We start from the raw sequence: 17,805 nt of genomic DNA, 5'->3' as shown, positions 1-17,805 counted from the left end.
AGCCGGAGAGAGCGGCAGCATCGGAAAGGTGAAGAAGGAAGCTGTACAACACTGGGATTGTGTGCGCAGCTTGCCAACTGATAGAAAACAGTACCTTACACTTTCCTGACGTTTCCAATCACACGAATATTCGATTGGAAGCTGTTTTGGACAGCTTTTCATTTCTTCATGCCAAACACTTGGCAGACCTCCGTGCAACGTCCAGAACACGATGGGAGATGTTTTCTGTGCTCCCGCAGGTTTTCCTTGCCAGACTGAGTGGAAAAGCTTTCTGCTAGGATGTAGACCACAAAAGACGCTAAAGACGAAGGTACGATGCTCTCCGGAGCTAAGAGCCGCTCCCGGGCTTCTTTCGGCAGAAGCGGCGCTAAGCGAGCACTGTGAGCGGTACAATCGTCTTTGCGCGAAGAAGCCGCTTCTTCGGCTCCGGGAGCCGGAGAGAGCGGCAGCATCGGAAAGGTGAAGAAGGAAGCTGTACAACACTGGGATTGTGTGCGCAGCTTGCCAACTGATAGAAAACAGTACCTTACACTTTCCTGACGTTTCCAATCACATGAATATTCGATTGGAAGCTGTTTTGGACAACTTTTCTTTCCTTCTTGTCAAACACTTGGCAGACCTCCGTGCAACGTCCAGAACACGATGGGAGATGTTTTCTGTGCTCCCGCAGGTTTTCCTTGCCAGACAGAGTGGAAAAGCTTTCTGCTAGGATGTAGACCACAAAAGACTCTAAAGACGAAGGTACGATGCTCTCCGGAGCTAAGAGCCGCTCCCGGGCTTCTTTCGGCAGAAGCGGCGCTAAGCGAGCACTGTGAGCGGTACAATCGTCTTTGCGCGAAGAAGCCGCTTCTTCGGCTCCGGGAGCCGGAGAGAGCGGCAGCATCGGAAAGGTGAAGAAGGAAGCTGTACAACACTGGGATTGTGTGCGCAGCTTGCCAACTGATAGAAAACAGTACCTTACACTTTCCTGACGTTTCCAATCACATGAATATTCGATTGGAAGCTGTTTTGGACAACTTTTCTTTCCTTCTTGTCAAACACTTGGCAGACCTCCGTGCAACGTCCAGAACACGATGGGAGATGTTTTCTGTGCTCCCGCAGGTTTTCCTTGCCAGACAGAGTGGAAAAGCTTTCTGCTAGGATGTAGACCACAAAAGACGCTAAAGACGAAGGTACGATGCTCTCCGGAGCTAAGAGCCGCTCCCGGGCTTCTTTCGGCAGAAGCGGCGCTAAGAGAGCACTGTGAGCGGTACAATCGTCTGTGCGCGAAGAAGCCGCTTCTTCGGCTCCGGGAGCCGGAGAGAGCGGCAGCATCGGAAAGGTGAAGAAGGAAGCTGTACAACACTGGGATTGTGTGCGCAGCTTGCCAACTGATAGAAAACAGTACCTTACATTTTCCTGACGTTTCCAATCACACGAATATTCGATTGGAAGCTGTTTTGGACAGCTTTTCATTTCTTCATGCCAAACACTTGGCAGACCTCCGTGCAACGTCCAGAACACGATGGGAGATGTTTTCTGTGCACCCGCAGGTTTTCCTTGCCAGACAGAGTGGAAAAGCTTTCTGCTAGGATGTAGACCACAAAAGACGCTAAAGACGAAGGTACGATGCTCTCCGGAGCTAAGAGCCGCTCCCGGGCTTCTTTCGGCAGAAGCGGCGCTAAGAGAGCACTGTGAGCGGTACAATCGTCTTTGCGCGAAGAAGCCGCTTCTTCGGCTCCGGGAGCCGGAGAGAGCGGCAGCATCGGAAAGGTGAAGAAGGAAGCTGTACAACACTGGGATTGTGTGCGCAGCTTGCCAACTGATAGAAAACAGTACCTTACACTTTCCTGACGTTTCCAATCACATGAATATTCGATTGGAAGCTGTTTTGGACAACTTTTCTTTCCTTCTTGTCAAACACTTGGCAGACCTCCGTGCACCGTCCAGAACACGATGGGAGATGTTTTCTGTGCTCCCGCAGGTTTTCCTTGCCAGACAGAGTGGAAAAGCTTTCTGCTAGGATGTAGACCACAAAAGACGCTAAAGACGAAGGTACGATGCTCTCCGGCGCTAAGAGCCGCTCCCGGGCTTCTTTCGGCAGAAGCCGCGTTAAGGAGAGCACTGTGAGCGGTACAATCGTCTTTGCGCGAAGAAGCCGCTTCTTCGGCTCCGGGAGCCGGAGAGAGCGGCAGCATCGGAAAGGTGAAGAAGGAAGCTGTACAACACTGGGATTGTGTGCGCAGCTTGCCAACTGATAGAAAACAGTACCTTACACTTTCCTGACATTTCCACTCACACGAATGTTCGATAAGAAGCTGTTTTGGACAGCTTTTCATTTCTTCATGCCAAACACTTGGCAGACCTCCGTGCAACGTCCAGAACACGATGGGAGATGTTTTCTGTGCTCCCGCAGGTTTTCCTTGCCAGACAGAGTGGAAAAGCTTTCTGCTAGGATGTAGACCACAAAAGACGCTAAAGACGAAGGTACGATGCTCTCCGGAGCTAAGAGCCGCTCCCGGGCTTCTTTCGGCAGAAGCGGCGCTAAGAGAGCACTGTGAGCGGTACAATCGTCTGTGCGCGAAGAAGCCGCTTCTTCGGCTCCGGGAGCCGGAGAGAGCGGCAGCATCGGAAAGGTGAAGAAGGAAGCTGTACAACACTGGGATTGTGTGCGCAGCTTGCCAACTGATAGAAAACAGTACCTTACACTTTCCTGACGTTTCCAATCACACGAATATTCGATTGGAAGCTGTTTTGGACAGCTTTTCATTTCTTCATGCCAAACACTTGGCAGACCTCCGTGCAACGTCCAGAACACGATGGGAGATGTTTTCTGTGCTCCCGCAGGTTTTCCTTGCCAGACAGAGTGGAAAAGCTTTCTGCTAGGATGTAGACCACAAAAGACGCTAAAGACGAAGGTACGATGCTCTCCGGAGCTAAGAGCCGCTCCCGGGCTTCTTTCGGCAGAAGCGGCGCTAAGAGAGCACTGTGAGCGGTACAATCGTCTTTGCGCGAAGAAGCCGCTTCTTCGGCTCCGGGAGCCGGAGAGAGCGGCAGCATCGGAAAGGTGAAGAAGGAAGCTGTACAACACTGGGATTGTGTGCGCAGCTTGCCAACTGATAGAAAACAGTACCTTACACATTCCTGACGTTTCCAATCACGCGAATATTCGATTGGAAGCTGTTTTGGACAGCTTTTCATTTCTTCATGCCAAACACTTGGCAGACCTCCGTGCAACGTCCAGAACGCGATGGGAGATGTTTTCTGTGCTCCCGCAGGTTTTCCTTGCCAGACAGATTGGAAAAGCTTTCTGCTACGATGTAGACCACAAAAGACGCTAAAGACGAAGGTACGATGCTCTCCGGAGCTAAGAGCCGCTCCCGGGCTTCTTTCGGCAGAAGCGGCGCTAAGAGAGCACTGTGAGCAGTACAATCGTCTGTGCGCGAAGAAGCCGCTTCTTCGGCTCCGGGAGCCGGAGAGAGCGGCAGCATCGGAAAGGTGAAGAAGGAAGCTGTACAACACTGGGATTGTGTGCGCAGCTTGCCAACTGATAGAAAACAGTACCTTACACATTCCTGACGTTTCCAATCACACGAATATTCGATTGGAAGCTGTTTTGGACAGCTTTTCATTTCTTCCTGCCAAACACTTGGCAGACCTCCGTGCAACGTCCAGAACACGATGGGAGATGCTTTCTGTGCTCCCGCAGGTTTTCCTTGCCAGACAGAGTGGAAAAGCTTTCTGCTAGGATGTAGACCACAAAAGACGCTAAAGACGAAGGTACGATGCTCTCCGGAGCTAAGAGCCGCTCCCGGGCTTCTTTCGGCAGAAGCGGCGCTAAGAGAGCACTGTGAGCGGTACAATCGTCTTTGCGCGAAGAAGCCGCTTCTTCGGCTCCGGGAGCCGGAGAGAGCGGCAGCATCGGAAAGGTGAAGAAGGAAGCTGTACAACACTGGGATTGTGTGCGCAGCTTGCCAACTGATAGAAAACAGTACCTTACACTTTCCTGACGTTTCCAATCACATGAATATTCGATTGGAAGCTGTTTTGGACAACTTTTCTTTCCTTCTTGTCAAACACTTGGCAGACCTCCGTGCAACGTCCAGAACACGATGGGAGATGTTTTCTGTGCTCCCGCAGGTTTTCCTTGCCAGACAGAGTGGAAAAGCTTTCTGCTAGGATGTAGACCACAAAAGACTCTAAAGACGAAGGTACGATGCTCTCCGGAGCTAAGAGCCGCTCCCGGGCTTCTTTCGGCAGAAGCGGCGCTAAGCGAGCACTGTGAGCGGTACAATCGTCTTTGCGCGAAGAAGCCGCTTCTTCGGCTCCGGGAGCCGGAGAGAGCGGCAGCATCGGAAAGGTGAAGAAGGAAGCTGTACAACACTGGGATTGTGTGCGCAGCTTGCCAACTGATAGAAAACAGTACCTTACACTTTCCTGACGTTTCCAATCACATGAATATTCGATTGGAAGCTGTTTTGGACAACTTTTCTTTCCTTCTTGTCAAACACTTGGCAGACCTCCGTGCAACGTCCAGAACACGATGGGAGATGTTTTCTGTGCTCCCGCAGGTTTTCCTTGCCAGACAGAGTGGAAAAGCTTTCTGCTAGGATGTAGACCACAAAAGACGCTAAAGACGAAGGTACGATGCTCTCCGGAGCTAAGAGCCGCTCCCGGGCTTCTTTCGGCAGAAGCGGCGCTAAGAGAGCACTGTGAGCGGTACAATCGTCTGTGCGCGAAGAAGCCGCTTCTTCGGCTCCGGGAGCCGGAGAGAGCGGCAGCATCGGAAAGGTGAAGAAGGAAGCTGTACAACACTGGGATTGTGTGCGCAGCTTGCCAACTGATAGAAAACAGTACCTTACATTTTCCTGACGTTTCCAATCACACGAATATTCGATTGGAAGCTGTTTTGGACAGCTTTTCATTTCTTCATGCCAAACACTTGGCAGACCTCCGTGCAACGTCCAGAACACGATGGGAGATGTTTTCTGTGCACCCGCAGGTTTTCCTTGCCAGACAGAGTGGAAAAGCTTTCTGCTAGGATGTAGACCACAAAAGACGCTAAAGACGAAGGTACGATGCTCTCCGGAGCTAAGAGCCGCTCCCGGGCTTCTTTCGGCAGAAGCGGCGCTAAGAGAGCACTGTGAGCGGTACAATCGTCTTTGCGCGAAGAAGCCGCTTCTTCGGCTCCGGGAGCCGGAGAGAGCGGCAGCATCGGAAAGGTGAAGAAGGAAGCTGTACAACACTGGGATTGTGTGCGCAGCTTGCCAACTGATAGAAAACAGTACCTTACACTTTCCTGACGTTTCCAATCACATGAATATTCGATTGGAAGCTGTTTTGGACAACTTTTCTTTCCTTCTTGTCAAACACTTGGCAGACCTCCGTGCAACGTCCAGAACACGATGGGAGATGTTTTCTGTGCTCCCGCAGGTTTTCCTTGCCAGACAGAGTGGAAAAGCTTTCTGCTAGGATGTAGACCACAAAAGACGCTAAAGACGAAGGTACGATGCTCTCCGGAGCTAAGAGCCGCTCCCGGCCTTCTTTCGGCAGAAGCGGCGCTAAGAGAGCACTGTGAGCGGTAAAATCGTCTGTGCGCGAAGAAGCCGCTTCTTCGGCTCCGGGAGCCGGAGAGAGCGGCAGCATCGGAAAGGTGAAGAAGGAAGCTGTACAACACTGGCATTGTGTGCGCAGCTTGCCAACTGATAGAAAACAGTACCTTACACTTTCCTGACATTTCCACTCACACGAATGTTCGATAAGAAGCTGTTTTGGACAGCTTTTCTTTCCTTCTTGTCAAACACTTGGCAGACCTCCGTGCAACGTCCAGAACACGATGGGAGATGTTTTCTGTGCTCCCGCAGGTTTTCCTTGCCAGACAGAGTGGAAAAGCTTTCTGCTAGGATGTAGACCACAAAAGACGCTAAAGACGAAGGTACGATGCTCTCCGGAGCTAAGAGCCGCTCCCGGGCTTCTTTCGGCAGAAGCGGCGCTAAGAGAGCACTGTGAGCAGTACAATCGTCTGTGCGCGAAGAAGCCGCTTCTTCGGCTCCGGGAGCCGGAGAGAGCGGCAGCATCGGAAAGGTGAAGAAGGAAGCTGTACAACACTGGGATTGTGTGCGCAGCTTGCCAACTGATAGAAAACAGTACCTTACACATTCCTGACGTTTCCAATCACACGAATATTCGATTGGAAGCTGTTTTGGACAGCTTTTCATTTCTTCCTGCCAAACACTTGGCAGACCTCCGTGCAACGTTCAGAACACGATGGGAGATGTTTTCTGTGCTCCCGCAGGTTTTCCTTGCCAGACAGAGTGGAAAAGCTTTCTGCTAGGATGTAGACCACAAAAGACGCTAAAGACGAAGGTACGATGCTCTCCGGAGCTAAGAGCCGCTGCCGGGCTTCTTTCGGCAGAAGCGGCGCTAAGAGAGCACTGTGAGCGGTACAATCGTCTTTGCGCGAAGAAGCCGCTTCTTCGGCTCCGGGAGCCGGAGAGAGCGGCAGCATCGGAAAGGTGAAGAAGGAAGCTGTACAACACTGGGATTGTGTGCGCAGCTTGCCAACTGATAGAACACAGTACCTTACACTTTCCTGACGTTTCCAATCACATGAATATTCGATTGGAAGCTGTTTTGGACAACTTTTCTTTCCTTCTTGTCAAACACTTGGCAGACCTCCGTGCAACGTCCAGAACACGATGGGAGATGTTTTCTGTGCTCCCGCAGGTTTTCCTTGCCAGACAGAGTGGAAAAGCTTTCTGCTAGGATGTAGACCACAAAAGACGCTAAAGACGAAGGTACGATGCTCTCCGGAGCTAAGAGCCGCTCCCGGGCTTCTTTCGGCAGAAGCGGCGCTAAGCGAGCACTGTGAGCGGTAAAATCGTCTTTGCGCCAAGAAGCCGCTTCTTCGGCTCCGGGAGCCGGAGAGAGCGGCAGCATCGGAAAGGTGAAGAAGGAAGCTGTACAACACTGGGATTGTGTGCGCAGCTTGCCAACTGATAGAAAACAGTACCTTACACTTTCCTGACGTTTCCAATCACACGAATATTCGATTGGAACCTGTTTTGGACAGCTTTTCATTTCTTCATGCCAAACACTTGGCAGACCTCCGTGCAACGTCCAGAACACGATGGGAGATGTTTTCTGTGCTCCCGCAGGTTTTCCTTGCCAGACAGAGTGGAAAAGCTTTCTGCTAGGATGTAGACCACAAAAGACGCTAAAGACGAAGGTACGATGCTCTCCGGAGCTAAGAGCCGCTCCCGGGCTTCTTTCGGCAGAAGCGGCGCTAAGCGAGCACTGTGAGCGGTACAATCGTCTTTGAGCGAAGAAGCCGCTTCTTCGGCTCCAGGAGCCGGAGAGAGCGGCAGCATCGGAAAGGTGAAGAAGGAAGCTGTACAACACTGGGATTGTGTGCGCAGCTTGCCAACTGATAGAAAACAGTACCTTACACTTTCCTGACGTTTCCAATCACATGAATATTCGATTGGAAGCTGTTTTGGACAACTTTTCTTTCCTTCTTGTCAAACACTTGGCAGACCTCCGTGCAACGTCCAGAACGCGATGGGAGATGTTTTCTGTGCTCCCGCAGGTTTTCCTTGCCAGACAGAGTGGAAAAGCTTTCTGCTAGGATGTAGACCACAAAAGACGCTAAAGACGAAGGTACGATGCTCTCCCGAGCTAAGAGCCGCTCCCGGGCTTCTTTCGGCAGAAGCGGCGCTAAGAGAGCCCTGTGAGCGGTACAATCGTCTGTGCGCGAAGAAGCCGCTTCTTCGGCTCCGGGAGCCGGAGAGAGCGGCAGCATCGGAAAGGTGAAGAAGGAAGCTGTACAACACTGGGATTGTGTGCGCAGCTTGCCAACTGATAGAAAACAGTACCTTACCACATTCCTGACGTTTCCAATCACATGAATATTCGATTGGAAGCTGTTTTGGACAACTTTTCTTTCCTTCATGCCAAACACTTGGCAGACGTCCGTGCAACGTCCAGAACACGATGGGAGATGTTTTCTGTGCTCCCGCAGGTTTTCCTTGCCAGACAGAGTGGAAAAGCTTTCTGCTAGGATGTAGACCACAAAAGACGCTAAAGACGAAGGTACGATGCTCTCCGGAGCTAAGAGCCGCTCCCGGGCTTCTTTCGGCAGAAGCCGCGCTAAGAGAGCACTGTGAGCGGTACAATCGTCTGTGCGCGAAGAAGCCGCTTCTTCGGCTCCGGGAGCCGGAGAGAGCGGCAGCATCGGAAAGGTGAAGAAGGAAGCTGTACAACACTGGGATTGTGTGCGCAGCTTGCCAACTGATAGAAAACAGTACCTTACACTTTCCTGACGTTTCCAATCACATGAATATTCGATTGGAAGCTGTTTTGGACAACTTTTCTTTCCTTCTTGTCAAACACTTGGCAGACGTCCGTGCAACGTCCAGAACACGATGGGAGATGTTTTCTGTGCTCCCGCAGGTTTTCCTTGCCAGACAGAGTGGAAAAGCTTTCTGCTAGGATGTAGACCACAAAAGACGCTAAAGACGAAGGTACGATGCTCTCCGGAGCTAAGAGCCGCTCCCGGGCTTCTTTCGGCAGAAGCGGCGCTAAGCGAGCACTGTGAGCGGTACAATCGTCTTTGCGCGAAGAAGCCGCTTCTTCGGCTCCGGGAGCCGGAGAGAGCGGCAGCATCGGAAAGGTGAAGAAGGAAGCTGTACAACACTGGGATTGTGTGCGCAGCTTGCCAACTGATAGAAAACAGTACCTTACACATTCCTGACGTTTCCAATCACACGAATATTCGATTGGAACCTGTTTTGGACAGCTTTTCATTTCTTCATGCCAAACACTTGGCAGACCTCCGTGCAACGTCCAGAACACGATGGGAGATGTTTTCTGTGCTCCCGCAGGTTTTCCTTGCCAGACAGAGTGGAAAAGCTTTCTGCTAGGATGTAGACCACAAAAGACGCTAAAGACGAAGGTACGATGCTCTCCGGAGCTAAGAGCCGCTCCCGGGCTTCTTTCGGCAGAAGCGGCGCTAAGAGAGCACTGTGAGCGGTACAATCGTCTGTGCGCGAAGAAGCCGCTTCTTCGGCTCCGGGAGCCGGAGAGAGCGGCAGCATCGGAAAGGTGAAGAAGGAAGCTGTACAACACTGGGATTGTGTGCGCAGCTTGCCAACTGATAGAAAACAGTACCTTACACATTCCTGACGTTTCCAATCACACGAATATTCGATTGGAAGCTGTTTTGGACAGCTTTTCATTTCTTCCTGCCAAACACTTGGCAGACCTCCGTGCAACGTCCAGAACACGATGGGAGATGTTTTCTGTGCTCCCGCAGGTTTTCCTTGCCAGACAGAGTGGAAAAGCTTTCTGCTAGGATGTAGACCACAAAAGACGCTAAAGACGAAGGTACGATGCTCTCCGGAGCTAAGAGCCGCTGCCGGGCTTCTTTCGGCAGAAGCGGCGCTAAGAGAGCACTGTGAGCGGTACAATCGTCTGTGCGCGAAGAAGCCGCTTCTTCGGCTCCGGGAGCCGGAGAGAGCGGCAGCATCGGAAAGGTGAAGAAGGAAGCTGTACAACACTGGGATTGTGTGCGCAACTTGCCAACTGATAGAAAACAGTACCTTACACTTTCCTGACGTTTCCAATCACATGAATATTCGATTGGAAGCTGTTTTGGACAACTTTTCTTTCCTTCATGCCAAACACTTGGCAGACGTCCGTGCACCGTCCAGAACACGATGGGAGATGTTTTCTGTGCTCCCGCAGGTTTTCCTTGCCAGACAGAGTGGAAAAGCTTTCTGCTAGGATGTAGACCACAAAAGACGCTAAAGACGAAGGTACGATGCTCTCCGGAGCTAAGAGCCGCTGCCGGGCTTCTTTCGGCAGAAGCGGCGCTAAGAGAGCACTGTGAGCGGTACAATCGTCTTTGCGCGAAGAAGCCGCTTCTTCGGCTCCGGGAGCCGGAGAGAGCGGCAGCATCGGAAAGGTGAAGAAGGAAGCTGTACAACACTGGGATTGTGTGCGCAGCTTGCCAACTGATAGAAAACAGTACCTTACACTTTCCTGACGTTTCCAATCACATGAATATTCGATTGGAAGCTGTTTTGGACAACTTTTCTTTCCTTCTTGTCAAACACTTGGCAGACCTCCGTGCAACGTCCAGAACACGATGGGAGATGTTTTCTGTGCTCCCGCAGGTTTTCCTTGCCAGACAGAGTGGAAAAGCTTTCTGCTAGGATGTAGACCACAAAAGACGCTAAAGACGAAGGTACGATGCTCTCCGGAGCTAAGAGCCGCTCCCGGGCTTCTTTCGGCAGAAGCGGCGCTAAGAGAGCACTGTGAGCGGTACAATCGTCTGTGCGCGAAGAAGCCGCTTCTTCGGCTCCGGGAGCCGGAGAGAGCGGCAGCATCGGAAAGGTGAAGAAGGAAGCTGTACAACACTGGGATTGTGTGCGCAGCTTGCCAACTGATAGAAAACAGTACCTTACATTTTCCTGACGTTTCCAATCACACGAATATTCGATTGGAAGCTGTTTTGGACAGCTTTTCATTTCTTCATGCCAAACACTTGGCAGACCTCCGTGCAACGTCCAGAACACGATGGGAGATGTTTTCTGTGCTCCCGCAGGTTTTCCTTGCCAGACAGAGTGGAAAAGCTTTCTGCTAGGATGTAGACCACAAAAGACGCTAAAGACGAAGGTACGATGCTCTCCGGCGCTAAGAGCCGCTCCCGGGCTTCTTTCGGCAGAAGCCGCGTTAAGGAGAGCACTGTGAGCGGTACAATCGTCTTTGCGCGAAGAAGCCGCTTCTTCGGCTCCGGGAGCCGGAGAGAGCGGCAGCATCGGAAAGGTGAAGAAGGAAGCTGTACAACACTGGGATTGTGTGCGCAGCTTGCCAACTGATAGAAAACAGTACCTTACACTTTCCTGACATTTCCACTCACACGAATGTTCGATAAGAAGCTGTTTTGGACAGCTTTTCATTTCTTCATGCCAAACACTTGGCAGACCTCCGTGCAACGTCCAGAAGACGATGGGAGATGTTTTCTGTGCTCCCGCAGGTTTTCCTTGCCAGACAGAGTGGAAAAGCTTTCTGCTAGGATGTAGACCACAAAAGACGCTAAAGACGAAGGTACGATGCTCTCCGGAGCTAAGAGCCGCTCCCGGGCTTCTTTCGGCAGAAGCGGCGCTAAGAGAGCACTGTGAGCGGTACAATCGTCTGTGCGCGAAGAAGCCGCTTCTTCGGCTCCGGGAGCCGGAGAGAGCGGCAGCATCGGAAAGGTGAAGAAGGAAGCTGTACAACACTGGGATTGTGTGCGCAGCTTGCCAACTGATAGAAAACAGTACCTTACACTTTCCTGACGTTTCCAATCACACGAATATTCGATTGGAAGCTGTTTTGGACAGCTTTTCATTTCTTCATGCCAAACACTTGGCAGACCTCCGTGCAACGTCCAGAACACGATGGGAGATGTTTTCTGTGCTCCCGCAGGTTTTCCTTGCCAGACAGAGTGGAAAAGCTTTCTGCTAGGATGTAGACCACAAAAGACGCTAAAGACGAAGGTACGATGCTCTCCGGAGCTAAGAGCCGCTCCCGGGCTTCTTTCGGCAGAAGCGGCGCTAAGAGAGCCCTGTGAGCGGTACAATCGTCTTTGCGCGAAGAAGCCGCTTCTTCGGCTCCGGGAGCCGGAGAGAGCGGCAGCATCGGAAAGGTGAAGAAGGAAGCTGTACAACACTGGGATTGTGTGCGCAGCTTGCCAACTGATAGAAAACAGTACCTTACACATTCCTGACGTTTCCAATCACGCGAATATTCGATTGGAAGCTGTTTTGGACAGCTTTTCATTTCTTCATGCCAAACACTTGGCAGACCTCCGTGCAACGTCCAGAACGCGATGGGAGATGTTTTCTGTGCTCCCGCAGGTTTTCCTTGCCAGACAGATTGGAAAAGCTTTCTGCTACGATGTAGACCACAAAAGACGCTAAAGACGAAGGTACGATGCTCTCCGGAGCTAAGAGCCGCTCCCGGGCTTCTTTCGGCAGAAGCGGCGCTAAGAGAGCACTGTGAGCAGTACAATCGTCTGTGCGCGAAGAAGCCGCTTCTTCGGCTCCGGGAGCCGGAGAGAGCGGCAGCATCGGAAAGGTGAAGAAGGAAGCTGTACAACACTGGGATTGTGTGCGCAGCTTGCCAACTGATAGAAAACAGTACCTTACACATTCCTGACGTTTCCAATCACGCGAATATTCGATTGGAAGCTGTTTTGGACAGCTTTTCATTTCTTCATGCCAAACACTTGGCAGACCTCCGTGCAACGTCCAGAACGCGATGGGAGATGTTTTCTGTGCTCCCGCAGGTTTTCCTTGCCAGACAGATTGGAAAAGCTTTCTGCTACGATGTAGACCACAAAAGACGCTAAAGACGAAGGTACGATGCTCTCCGGAGCTAAGAGCCGCTCCCGGGCTTCTTTCGGCAGAAGCGGCGCTAAGAGAGCACTGTGAGCAGTACAATCGCCTGTGCGCGAAGAAGCCGCTTCTTCGGCTCCGGGAGCCGGAGAGAGCGGCAGCATCGGAAAGGTGAAGAAGGAAGCTGTACAACACTGGGATTGTGTGCGCAGCTTGCCAACTGATAGAAAACAGTACCTTACACATTCCTGACGTTTCCAATCACACGAATATTCGATTGGAAGCTGTTTTGGACAGCTTTTCATTTCTTCCTGCCAAACACTTGGCAGACCTCCGTGCAACGTCCAGAACACGATGGGAGATGTTTTCTGTGCTCCCGCAGGTTTTCCTTGCCAGACAGAGTGGAAAAGCTTTCTGCTAGGATGTAGACCACAAAAGACGCTAAAGACGAAGGTACGATGCTCTCCGGAGCTAAGAGCCGCTCCCGGGCTTCTTTCGGCAGAAGCGGCGCTAAGAGAGCACTGTGAGCGGTACAATCGTCTTTGCGCGAAGAAGCCGCTTCTTCGGCTCCGGGAGCCGGAGAGAGCGGCAGCATCGGAAAGGTGAAGAAGGAAGCTGTACAACACTGGGATTGTGTGCGCAGCTTGCCAACTGATAGAAAACAGTACCTTACACTTTCCTGACGTTTCCAATCACATGAATATTCGATTGGAAGCTGTTTTGGACAACTTTTCTTTCCTTCTTGTCAAACACTTGGCAGACCTCCGTGCAACGTCCAGAACACGATGGGAGATGTTTTCTGTGCTCCCGCAGGTTTTCCTTGCCAGACAGAGTGGAAAAGCTTTCTGCTAGGATGTAGACCACAAAAGACTCTAAAGACGAAGGTACGATGCTCTCCGGAGCTAAGAGCCGCTCCCGGGCTTCTTTCGGCAGAAGCGGCGCTAAGCGAGCACTGTGAGCGGTACAATCGTCTTTGCGCGAAGAAGCCGCTTCTTCGGCTCCGGGAGCCGGAGAGAGCGGCAGCGTCGGAAAGGTGAAGAAGGAAGCTGTACAACACTGGGATTGTGTGCGCAGCTTGCCAACTGATAGAAAACAGTACCTTACACTTTCCTGACGTTTCCAATCACATGAATATTCGATTGGAAGCTGTTTTGGACAACTTTTCTTTCCTTCTTGTCAAACACTTGGCAGACGTCCGTGCAACGTCCAGAACACGATGGGAGATGTTTTCTGTGCTCCCGCAGGTTTTCCTTGCCAGACAGAGTGGAAAAGCTTTCTGCTAGGATGTAGACCACAAAAGACGCTAAAGACGAAGGTACGATGCTCTCCGGAGCTAAGAGCCGCTCCCGGGCTTCTTTCGGCAGAAGCGGCGCTAAGAGAGCACTGTGAGCGGTACAATCGTCTGTGCGCGAAGAAGCCGCTTCTTCGGCTCCGGGAGCCGGAGAGAGCGGCAGCATCGGAAAGGTGAAGAAGGAAGCTGTACAACACTGGGATTGTGTGCGCAGCTTGCCAACTGATAGAAAACAGTACCTTACATTTTCCTGACGTTTCCAATCACACGAATATTCGATTGGAAGCTGTTTTGGACAGCTTTTCATTTCTTCATGCCAAACACTTGGCAGACCTCCGTGCAACGTCCAGAACACGATGGGAGATGTTTTCTGTGCACCCGCAGGTTTTCCTTGCCAGACAGAGTGGAAAAGCTTTCTGCTAGGATGTAGACCACAAAAGACGCTAAAGACGAAGGTACGATGCTCTCCGGAGCTAAGAGCCGCTCCCGGGCTTCTTTCGGCAGAAGCGGCGCTAAGAGAGCACTGTGAGCGGTACAATCGTCTTTGCGCGAAGAAGCCGCTTCTTCGGCTCCGGGAGCCGGAGAGAGCGGCAGCATCGGAAAGGTGAAGAAGGAAGCTGTACAACACTGGGATTGTGTGCGCAGCTTGCCAACTGATAGAAAACAGTACCTTACACTTTCCTGACGTTTCCAATCACATGAATATTCGATTGGAAGCTGTTTTGGACAACTTTTCTTTCCTTCTTGTCAAACACTTGGCAGACCTCCGTGCAACGTCCAGAACACGATGGGAGATGTTTTCTGTGCTCCCGCAGGTTTTCCTTGCCAGACAGAGTGGAAAAGCTTTCTGCTAGGATGTAGACCACAAAAGACGCTAAAGACGAAGGTACGATGCTCTCCGGCGCTAAGAGCCGCTCCCGGGCTTCTTTCGGCAGAAGCCGCGTTAAGGAGAGCACTGTGAGCGGTACAATCGTCTTTGCGCGAAGAAGCCGCTTCTTCGGCTCCGGGAGCCGGAGAGAGCGGCAGCATCGGAAAGGTGAAGAAGGAAGCTGTACAACACTGGGATTGTGTGCGCAGCTTGCCAACTGATAGAAAACAGTACCTTACACTTTCCTGACATTTCCACTCACACGAATGTTCGATAAGAAGCTGTTTTGGACAGCTTTTCATTTCTTCATGCCAAACACTTGGCAGACCTCCGTGCAACGTCCAGAACACGATGGGAGATGTTTTCTGTGCTCCCGCAGGTTTTCCTTGCCAGACAGAGTGGAAAAGCTTTCTGCTAGGATGTAGACCACAAAAGACGCTAAAGACGAAGGTACGATGCTCTCCGGAGCTAAGAGCCGCTCCCGGGCTTCTTTCGGCAGAAGCCGCGTTAAGGAGAGCACTGTGAGCGGTACAATCGTCTTTGCGCGAAGAAGCCGCTTCTTCGGCTCCGGGAGCCGGAGAGAGCGGCAGCATCGGAAAGGTGAAGAAGGAAGCTGTACAACACTGGGATTGTGTGCGCAGCTTGCCAACTGATAGAAAACAGTACCTTACACTTTCCTGACGTTTCCAATCACATGAATATTCGATTGGAAGCTGTTTTGGACAACTTTTCTTTCCTTCATGCCAAACACTTGGCAGACCTCCGTGCAACGTCCAGAACACGATGGGAGATGTTTTCTGTGCTCCCGCAGGTTTTCCTTGCCAGACAGAGTGGAAAAGCTTTCTGCTAGGATGTAGACCACAAAAGACGCTAAAGACGAAGGTACGATGCTCTCCGGAGCTAAGAGCCGCTCCCGGGCTTCTTTCGGCAGAAGCGGCGCTAAGAGAGCACTGTGAACGGTACAATCGTCTGTGCGCGAAGCAGCTTCTTCTTCGGCTCCGGGAGCCGGAGAGAGCGGCAGCATCGGAAAGGTGAAGAAGGAAGCTGTACAACACTGGGATTGTGTGCGCAGCTTGCCAACTGATAGAAAACAGTACCTTACACTTTCCTGACGTTTCCAATCACATGAATATTCGATTGGAAGCTGTTTTGGACAACTTTTCTTTCCTTCATGCCAAACACTTGGCAGACGTCCGTGCAACGTCCAGAACACGATGGGAGATGTTTTCTGTGCTCCCGCAGGTTTTCCTTGCCAGACAGAGTGGAAAAGCTTTCTGCTAGGATGTAGACCACAAAAGACGCTAAAGACGAAGGTACGATGCTCTCCGGAGCTAAGAGCCGCTCCCGGGCTTCTTTCGGCAGAAGCGGCGCTAAGAGAGCCCTGTGAGCGGTACAATCGTCTGTGCGCGAAGAAGCCGCTTCTTCGGCTCCGGGAGCCGGAGAGAGCGGCAGCATCGGAAAGGTGAAGAAGGAAGCTGTACAACACTGGGATTGTGTGCGCAACTTGCCAACTGATAGAAAACAGTACCTTACACTTTCCTGACGTTTCCAATCACATGAATATTCGATTGGAAGCTGTTTTGGACAACTTTTCTTTCCTTCATGCCAAACACTTGGCAGACGTCCGTGCAACGTCCAGAACACGATGGGAGATGTTTTCTGTGCTCCCGCAGGTTTTCCTTGCCAGACAGAGTGGAAAAGCTTTCTGCTAGGATGTAGACCACAAAAGACGCTAAAGACGAAGGTACGATGCTCTCCGGAGCTAAGAGCCGCTCCCGGGCTTCTTTCGGCAGAAGCGGCGCTAAGAGAGCACTGTGAGCGGTACAATCGTCTTTGCGCGAAGAAGCCGCTTCTTCGGCTCCGGGAGCCGGAGAGAGCGGCAGCATCGGAAAGGTGAAGAAGGAAGCTGTACAACACTGGGATTGTGTGCGCAGCTTGCCAACTGATAGAAAACAGTACCTTACACTTTCCTGACGTTTCCAATCACATGAATATTCGATTGGAAGCTGTTTTGGACAACTCTTCTTTCCTTCTTGTCAAACACTTGGCAGACCTCCGTGCAACGTCCAGAACACGATGGGAGATGTTTTCTGTGCTCCCGCAGGTTTTCCTTGCCAGACAGAGTGGAAAAGCTTTCTGCTAGGATGTAGACCACAAAAGACGCTAAAGACGAAGGTACGATGCTCTCTGGAGCTAAGAGCCGCTCCCGGGCTTCTTTCGGCAGAAGCGGCGCTAAGAGAGCACTGTGAGCGGTACAATCGTCTGTGCGCGAAGAAGCCGCTTCTTCGGCTCCGGGAGCCGGAGAGAGCGGCAGCATCGGAAAGGTGAAGAAGGAAGCTGTACAACACTGGGATTGTGTGCGCAGCTTGCCAACTGATAGAAAACAGTACCTTACACTTTCCTGACGTTTCCAATCACACGAATATTCGATTGGAAGCTGTTTTGGACAGCTTTTCATTTCTTCATGCCAAACACTTGGCAGACGTCCGTGCAACGTCCAGAACACGATGGGAGATGTTTTCTGTGCTCCCGCAGGTTTTCCTTGCCAGACAGAGTGGAAAAGCTTTCTGCTAGGATGTAGACCACAAAAGACGCTAAAGACGAAGGTACGATGCTCTCCGGAGCTAAGAGCCGCTCCCGGGCTTCTTTCGGCAGAAGCGGCGCTAAGAGAGCACTGTGAGCGGTACAATCGTCTTTGCGCGAAGAAGCCGCTTCTTCGGCTCCGGGAGCCGGAGAGAGCGGCAGCATCGGAAAGGTGAAGAAGGAAGCTGTACAACACTGGGATTGTGTGCGCAGCTTGCCAACTGATAGAAAACAGTACCTTACACATTCCTGACGTTTCCAATCACACGAATATTCGATTGGAACCTGTTTTGGACAGCTTTTCATTTCTTCATGCCAAACACTTGGCAGACCTCCGTGCAACGTCCAGAAGACGATGGGAGATGTTTTCTGTGCTCCCGCAGGTTTTCCTTGCCAGACAGAGTGGAAAAGCTTTCTGCTAGGATGTAGACCACAAAAGACGCTAAAGACGAAGGTACGATGCTCTCCGGAGCTAAGAGCCGCTCCCGGGCTTCTTTCGGCAGAAGCGGCGCTAAGAGAGCACTGTGAGCAGTACAATCGTCTGTGCGCGAAGAAGCCGCTTCTTCGGCTCCGGGAGCCGGAGAGAGCGGCAGCATCGGAAAGGTGAAGAAGGAAGCTGTACAACACTGGGATTGTGTGCGCAGCTTGCCAACTGATAGAAAACAGTACCTTACACATTCCTGACGTTTCCAATCACACGAATA

This window comes from Ammospiza caudacuta, chromosome 9 (genome assembly GCF_027887145.1).
Source record: "Ammospiza caudacuta isolate bAmmCau1 chromosome 9, bAmmCau1.pri, whole genome shotgun sequence".
NCBI classification, from domain to species: Eukaryota; Metazoa; Chordata; class Aves; order Passeriformes; family Passerellidae; genus Ammospiza; species Ammospiza caudacuta.
This window is presented reverse-complemented; position numbering follows the sequence as displayed.